The 5812-nt window shown below is 41.4% G+C and overlaps 1 pseudogene; it reads right to left on the bottom strand.

Annotated features, from left to right (window-relative positions):
* LOC123241579 overlaps positions 1–3024 on the bottom strand; it is a 12446-nt pseudogene extending 9422 nt beyond the window's left edge.
* Positions 3025–5812: the final 2788 nt, after the last annotated feature.

The raw sequence follows: 5812 nt of genomic DNA, 5'->3' as shown, positions 1-5812 counted from the left end.
CCTTTTAAACTGTTATTTTCTTGCCAGATCTCTTCCATTTTCCTCAAAATCTCAGTTTTGAACTCTTCCATAGCTTGTGAGGAGTTTTCCTTATTTGAGGAGGGTCCAGATGCTTGTTTGTTCTCCTCCTCTGTTTGCTCAGTTGTCTGAATTTTCTCTGTGTAAAAGTTGTCGAGTGTTAAAGGCTTCTTTTTCTTGTTGTTAATCTTTCTATTCTGAACTTCCTGAGACTGGGTAGCCATATTTAGGCCAGCAGTTTCTCGGGTTTATCCTTGTGCTCAGGGTCTGTCCGCGGTTAAGCCCCCTGGTGGATCCCCTTGCTTGATCCTCTGCTGGAGGTTTTTTTACAAGTCTCAGGGCACTGCTTCCACAGTCGTACACTTGTCTGCCTCCACCCACGCCTCCTTGGAGCCTGAGCTCTGAGCCCGCCTGAGCTCTGCTCCCGTACTCTGCGCCCTAAGCCCGTGCTCAGATTTCGGGTGAGTTCTTTGGCTTTTTGGGGTCCCAAATCTTGCTGCTCTCAGGAATAGGCCCCGGAGCTGCCAATGACTCGATGGGTGCCCCAAACTTGCTCTATTTCTTTTTAGCTGGCCTCAGTGCTACAGGTGTTGTGTGTGGAGGGGGTCGGGGTGGGGTGGTTGCTCAGCCCGCGATTTAGTGAGAGCTGTTTCACCCCTTTATAGCATGGAAATGCCTAGATTCCATGTACCTTCCATGCTGTGCCCTGTTGTGGGGTTCCTCCGTTTGTCTGGACTTGTTTTCATGTCCCCTTGAGGAGTTTTGTGTGTTTCGGTCAGGAGAGGTTAAGAACTGCTTCTTACTCTGCCACCATCTTAACCTGGAACTTCTTTCCACCATCTTTAAGGACACCAATGGGTCTACTTTGTTGGGAAGAATTTTGTGCAGGGTGTAGTTCCGGGAGCCAGTCAGAGAAATAGGGTCTTTATCAGGGTCCCATCAAGATCAATACAGATGTCAAAGCCCTGTGCTGATTCTTATGGCCTGAAAAATCAGGCCTGAAAAATCATGTGCTGATAGGATGGATGGTTCACCCAATCTGATCCCTCTCTGTGAATCCCTTCTGATCAACACTTTTTATTATTGAAACTATTATAATCTAGGTTTTTAGGATAGCCTCAAGTCCTATAGAAAGCCCCTATGTACTCTATAGTAAAGCCGCATTTAATGAGTTAATAGCCTCATAATACCCTCATCCAAGAATAGCAGAAAATAGAAGAAGCTGCTTGTATCTTTTTCTCTCTGCTTCAGACATACCAAGGACATTGCATGACAGGTCCAATCATATTCCATTCTCATTTTAGTACCTTCCCACACCAAGCTATACCCCACAATCTTAAAGGCGCATTCTTTAACATACCTTTTGAAGTATGGGAAACTTTTTCTAAAATAAAACTTAGTTAAAGTAAGACCCATTCTTAAACTTGAGCACTGTCTCATGCAGGTATAATCTACATGAGAAATGTAATTAATAGGTGGGTCAGGGGCCTTATGCTCGTAATAAGGCTAGCAGGAGGATGGTGCTAGTTGTAAGGATGGAGTGAGCTGTACCCAGGCTGGGCTTGAAACTTGTTTATAAATGTAACAAGAATCCAACCCAGGTAACTGAGTGTCTAGAGAAACCTCACTGCTTGGCACCAGGTTCCTTAAAGATATCAGGTAACCAGCCCCTTCCCTACGGAGGAAGCAGCTTCCTATTGGTGAATCAAAGGCTGACAGGAAGTGGATGTTGAACTTCCTGCCCTTCAGAAATTGAGTATGTTCCAGCCCAAACTTCTCAGAACCCTTAGTGCTGCCTGATCTTCCTTGGCCTTAGATGGTAGGCAAATAATCACATAATTCTCTGGTTAAGGCTAAGGGGTTTATTGATAACAGAGTAAGGGAACAAGTCAGTGGTAAGAGGATTAGGAAATACTGTGATCTAAGGAGAAAGATTATCTGACTAAAGGTTGCTATGGATCCTAGCTGGTTGGTCTTCTGCTGACCCAGGGCAGGAAGCCCTGGGCCAGAGTGATGCAGTCTCTGGTTGATAAATAAAGTTGTTCTTGGAGTAAATTTTGCCAGTGATGATAATAATATTATTGTGTTGCTCTAGAAGATAGGTCTTAAATCCTACTCTATTCTAGGCCTAGCTACCCATGTTCTCACTCCAACCAACCCAGGGCCCAAGGTGGGGTAAGGGGTAAGTGAGTGGTCAGGGTGAAGTCAGGTAAGAACAGAACCCAGCCCTGGGTCTCCAGAGCTTTTTATACTCTTGGTTCAACTGGAAGTTGGTGCTTTTCCCTATGTCTCATGCCACAGCCAACATTCCATCCAGGGCAACTAACAGATTGCCCCCAAGCCAAGATGGCAAGATTAAAGATCCTATATTACAGAAAAAAATTGTGTGCTATATGCCAATTGTGATGTAATTCTTATAACTTGGAGTGTTTCTATACAGCTTTTGATTTCAAATGTACTTTGTAGGAAAAACTGTTCTTGGGGAAAATATATAAAATAAACCACAAGGTCAAAGACTATTGGAGCAGTTATGAGCTAATGTGTTAGACTGATGGTTCCCAATTTCTGCTTCGTTCTCATCATCAATGCCATTACAGTCATTCAAATCCCAGTTAACGTAGAGCTGGCTCTCTACAGTGTAGCTGTCATTTTGTAGGGTCACACGGCAATTGGGTGTCACATCATTGATGTGGATGTTCTTATCTACATCCACCACAAATTTCCCCTCAGGATGTACCTTGACCAAAACTTTCTTTTTATCCATAGCTCAGACCACTTCTTCCACATAGGATTCCTGCTCCTGTAACAATTGCAGCTCCTCCCATAGTAGGTGCACTTTTGCATTTACCTCATTTCTTTGTGCTTGTAATGTAGACAATGGAGGTTTTGACTCTTGTCATTAACAATTGGCTGAAGTTCATCGATTTTTGACAGTTAATGCTGTCACAGTCCACTCCCTGCCTTGCCTTCCTCCAACTCCATCTGCTGCTCTGGTCCGTCCAGCGCCAACTTCCCTCCACAGCATCTAAGCGAGGTTCTGGGCACATGTGTAGAAGGGCAGGAGCATCCTCGGCAGTGGCCCACAGAATAAAGCTTCTGGGGCAAGGGGCGTGGAAGTGAACATGAGCAAAAACCATATTGGAAAGGTTGGAAATCCTTGCTTGGGAGAGGAAATGAGTGCAGTGACCTAAAAATGCTCTTCCTCAACACTCTTCTCACAACATTCTCCTGGCTTCTATCATTTCAACACCCACTATCAGGGTCCTAGCTTTATTTTTCTGAATATTCTTTTAATAGACTGCAATGGCAGAAAAACCAATCACTCAGAAATTGCTTGTATGGGATTGAATGTGAAAAAAAAAAGACAAAACTCCTGGAATCTGCCAGTTTCTGTTTCTATCATTGATGACTGAGGACAAGTAAAACCATTTTGGTCTGCTATATGTGAAGAAGTTTGACTTTCTTATCATTCACCTGTTAGTTATATATCCATCAGCACAGATTTGCTTTAGCATACGCTTATTTTGTATTTATTCTTCCCTGATATCAGGCAAATGACATGGGAATATTCAGCTGACTTGATGAATTCAGGATATCCAGATATTCCATCCAACATTGAATCTAAATCTCTAATAATTAGAGAAATGCAAGTCAAAACAATTCTGAGGTATCACCTCACACCTAGCAGATTGGCTAAAATGATAGCAGGGGAGAGTAATGAATGTTGGAGGGGATGTGGCAAAATTGGGACATTAATGCACTGCTAGTGGAGTTGTGAATTGATCCAGCCATTCTGGATGGCAATTTGGAACTATGCCCAAAGGGCACTAAAAGATTGTCTGCCCTTTGATCCAGTCATATCATTGCTGGTTTTGTACCCCAAAGATATTGGAAAAGGGAAAAAGATGTGTACAAAAATGTTTATAGCTGTGCTCTTTGTAGTGGCAAAAAATTGGAAAATGAGAAAATGTCCTTCGATTGGGGAATGGCTGAACAAATTGTGGCGTATGCTGGTGAAGGAATTCTATTGTGCTCAAAGGAATAAAGAACTGGTGGAATTCCACGTGAACTGGATTGACCTCCAGGAACTGATGCAGAGTGAAAGGAGCAGAATTAGGAGAACATTGTACACAGATATGGATACACTGTGTTAAAATCGAATGTAATGGATGTCTGTACTAGCAGCAATGCAATGACCCAGGACAATTCTGAGGGATTTATGAAAAAGAACGCTACCCACATTCAGAGGAAGAACTATATGAGTGGAAACACAGAAGAAAAACAACTGCTTGAACACATGGGTTAATGCGGACATGATTTGGGATGTAGATTCTAAACAAGCACCCTAGTACAACTATAAATAATATAGAAATAGGTCTTGATCACTGACACATGAAGAAACTAGTGGAAATGCATGTCAGCTAAGGAGGAGTGTTGGGGGGAGAGAATAAGAACATGAATCATGTAACCATAGAAAAAATTTTTTTCTAAAAAATTAAATAAAAAAAGAAACAAAATCAGAGTTAATAGCAGAGCCCACCAAAGTTAGTAATAGTAGTAGCTTTAGCAATCCAAGAGGTGACTATGATTGACTTTGAGATAGACATGCCCAAGCAGTTATCTTATGATTTGGGAACAACTATAAGTTCCACCAGAGTATCCAGAAGTTGCAGTTCCTCAACGTTAGAAGAAGGTTAGTAGCAATAGAAACAATGGTTAACAGGACAGTAGTGACTGATGGCAGAGAAAGAACCTGCAGATGGATGTGGAGAAAGAATCACCAGTACAATTAGTAATTGTGATTTCTCATGGTAGATAGAAGTGCTGCCTATGAACAATAGAAAGACAGTGATACTTGGGCTCAAAAGAGAATCAAAATTACAGGACTCCATGAAGGGGGAAAAGGATTTCAAATAACTGGAAACTATTTATATATGAATACATATCACTAGGAGGTAAGGTTGAACTTATTCTCCGCAAGTTCCCTATCTGTTCAGGAGAGTATGTCTCTATTTTGGCAAGAGTGACTATTTTCTATCTACTGACTTTTCTATATAGTTTCCTGGTAATATTCACTGGCCAATGTAATGGAAACTTAGCAGAGATATTATTAGGGAGTATGCCAGTTGGGGTTCAGGAGCTACAGTGTTAGAAAGTATATTTTCTTAGGATTATCAAGATAATCCTGAGACAATGAATAATCAACCATCCTCTAAAATCCCAAACCATAAGTGTGAGTAGCTAATTAGTAGAGTGGCCCAAGAAAGGGTGCTAAAGCTGTTTTATCTTTCAGTGTTTCTGGTAAATACATTTATAGTATTCCCATGCATCAAATTGATTAGAAAACATGTACACTTGGATGAAAAGTAAAAAAAAATATTCACAGGGAAAGATGACTAGAGGAGAGTCAAAAACATTATTACAGAAAAAAAGTGAGACTATACCTTTGTAATTTTCAATAGTCACAATCCTTATTTTCTTATCCCCTAATTTCTCTTTTGTCTAGTCAACTATTTCTTTGGTCACAAACATTCCTATTTAAAAAGGGTGGGCACACTGTTTCCACTCTTGGTCTCTATGGGCTCTTGGAAAGCAATTGGACTTATCTCAGTTTTACAATTGCTCTGGGAATCAGCTCATTTTGTGAAATGCAGTGTCTCCTTTCATGGTGTCTTCTCTTGCATCTTACCGTGGATTGCTCTCTTGAGTCCTGCCAACAAATGGGAGGTGGATATTTCTGACTCTGTTAGTAGCATGTCGAGCATGACTCTCTCTTCCTTTTCATGCTTCCCAG

This window comes from Gracilinanus agilis, chromosome 3 (genome assembly GCF_016433145.1).
Source record: "Gracilinanus agilis isolate LMUSP501 chromosome 3, AgileGrace, whole genome shotgun sequence".
In the NCBI taxonomy this organism is placed as follows: domain Eukaryota; kingdom Metazoa; phylum Chordata; class Mammalia; order Didelphimorphia; family Didelphidae; genus Gracilinanus; species Gracilinanus agilis.
This window is presented reverse-complemented; position numbering and strand designations above follow the sequence as displayed.